This window comes from Danio aesculapii, chromosome 10, assembly GCF_903798145.1.
Source record: "Danio aesculapii chromosome 10, fDanAes4.1, whole genome shotgun sequence".
In the NCBI taxonomy this organism is placed as follows: domain Eukaryota; kingdom Metazoa; phylum Chordata; class Actinopteri; order Cypriniformes; family Danionidae; genus Danio; species Danio aesculapii.
This window is the reverse complement of record NC_079444.1, coordinates 13,498,609-13,501,283: the sequence shown is the minus strand read 5'-3', so window position 1 is coordinate 13,501,283 and position 2,675 is coordinate 13,498,609. Positions and strand designations below refer to the sequence as shown.

Here is a 2,675-nt window from a genome sequence, read left to right as displayed (position 1 = left end):
TGAAAATGATATAAATTCTGGCTGCATATTAAACACAATCAAACCCATCGCAATCTGTCGGTTAAGAGACGAGGCGACTTTTGCAGAGCATTTCTGTGTGAATCCTGAGATTTCTGATGCTGTTCGAGGATTTCTGAGAGAAGACTTATTTTAAAGAGCACAACGTCTTAAATCAGTTTTTATTTCAGTTCTAGCTTTCTGATTGTTTCTTTAAACATTTTTTTGTTGTACTTTTTTTCATTTTCACTTCGTTTTGTTCTTATTTTTCCTTTCATTTACTTTGTTTTAAATTTATTTTCATATTTTATCTGTATTTTCTTGTTTTTTTTCCAGGTTGGAGGAGATTGTCCATGTCCCACATGGGTGAAGAAAGAGGCGGTGAGTGTTTTTAATTTGTCATTTGTTTGTCATTGGTTTGTCACTTTATGACGCTGTACGATGTTTGACTAATATGAAAAAGATTATAGAATTTTACATGTAAAAATGTTTTTATTCTTTAAAACAATTACAATGATGGAAATCTACAAAGATGCTCAATAAAAACTACAAGTTCCTACTGAAAGTGTGATAATTAAGTGAGCAGTAAAAGTGTGTGCTGTGTGTGATTTATATTTTAGCTTCAAGCCATTCCAGAGCCAGGAGTGCTGCTTTCACCCAGACAGCAGCTCTGGACACAGACACATGGGACAGCACCACTGGGCTTCCTGGTTATTTGACTCCTCTGCCTTCACATTTGGCTGATTCTGCATCCACAGACCAGAGGAACAGCAAGAGGAAAAGGCAAGGCAGCAGCCAGCAAACGCCATACACCTCTTCCCGGAGACCGGCCAAACGCTCTCGCAGAGGTCAGCACAGCTCATCTTCCAGATCTTCTGGCTCAGTTAGGAAATAATTTGTCATTGAAGACACTGCAGCATGTTTTCTCTTCTTTCTTCATTTCTTGTGCTCTTCTGTGTTGCAGACTTGTACCTGAAGGGCTCGCTACTAGGACTAGGTGGACTGGGCTCTGTGTTTGCTGGGATCCACAGGTCTGATGGACTGCCAGTAAGAGATTTACTTCCCTCCTTCATTCAGACTTGCTTTAGAAATGTTGCTGTCAGCAAATGTCATGTGTAACAGTCAGGCAGGTGTGATTTACTCCGCTTTTTCTGTCTGCAGGTGGCCATCAAGTACGTGTTGAAGGACCGGACCCCCGAGAGACTGAAAGTTGTATGTTTTGGTGTGAATCTGTTGTGTTAGCTGTGTTTGATTCAGTCCTGGATATAATGGAGAGTTTGACCTGCAGGACAGTGAGGGTCGGCTGCCACTTGAGGTGGCATTGATGACCCGCATCACCTCAACTCCTGCCTGCCCCAGTGTCCTGCTGTTTGACCGTCCCAAATGCTACGTCCTGATCCTGGAGCGTCCGGCTCCTTGCCAAGATCTCCAGAGCTTCTGTGAGGAGAACGGCTGTCTGGACGAGCTTCTGGCCAAGAAAGTGCTGGTGCAGCTGATCGCAGCGCTGAAACACTGCGAGAGCCATGGCGTTTTGCTCAAGCCAGAACCCGCTGAAGCGCTCGGCCTACAAATACTTTGCAGGTGAGTTGCAGAAGGAAACATTCTGTTGATGTTTGTGAACGTCTGCTGATCAACTAATGGGAATTTATCTGCACTGGAGCATTTTGAGCAGATGGTTTTGGTCTTCTTTTGTCTCTCAGGCACTCCTGCATACGCTCCTCCTGAGTGGTTTCACAGACATCGCTACAATGCCACTCAGGCTACAGTCTGGTCAGTAGGAGTGATGCTCTACAACATCCTATGTGACTGTTTTCCCTTCAGAGGCGCACAGAGGATCACGTCCAGAAGCAGACTGACCTTCCCTAGGAGCTAGTCAACAGGTAAGAGATTCAGACACATTCAGAGACGGCATGGTGAGTGAGCAAAAGTGTGTTGGTGTGTGTTTCTGAAGACGGTTGTGTGTAACAGAGTGCCGTCAGCTGATTCGCTGGTGTCTCAGTGCAGCGCCGGCTGATCGGCCCAGTTTAGATGATCTTGAGCGACATCCCTGGTTGCACTGAACAGGTGACCAGTGACATTACACTTATCTGAATCCAGCAGTCATGGCTTGGGTTGGATTGTCAGGTTCAGTGTAGATAAACGCTGTCAATGATTTGTAGAAGGAGAGCAAGAGTGGCAGAGGAACTGAGGACTCCTGATCCTGAATTTCCTCTGCTTCATCTTTGATGCTCTGTGTGAAGCTGGAGGAGCTGAAGACACACGCACACACACACACACACACACACACACACACACACACACACACACACCAGCTCAGAGTGTAAACTAGTATAGTGTGTTTGTTTTTAAAATGAGAACACGCAATGGAAGAAATACATACTATAAGTTAAATACGCCCAGAATAATCTAAAAGTTTTGAATAATTAAACAAAGGTTATTTACATTTCCCATTGTGTTTTCAAAGAAATAAAATAGATTGTATTGCCAATTACCCAAACACTGGGTCTTTTCTGTTGTCATTGAAATATAAATCTTTAAAGCTACCTTTCATGTCCAGTAAACGGTATGTTTAATGTAGCAAAGTGAATCCTCAGCCAATAGGTTATAGCTGGAAACAAAGATGCTGGATGCAGAATGTATGAATGACCTTTAATAAATTCAATAAAACTTTAAATTAA

General features: G+C 43.2%; 1 pseudogene; it reads left to right on the top strand.

Annotated features, from left to right (window-relative positions):
* The first annotated feature begins 359 nt into the window (after nt 1-359).
* On the top strand, nt 360-2,057 carry LOC130236708 (serine/threonine-protein kinase pim-3-like; annotated as a pseudogene).
* Nucleotides 2,058-2,675: the final 618 nt, after the last annotated feature.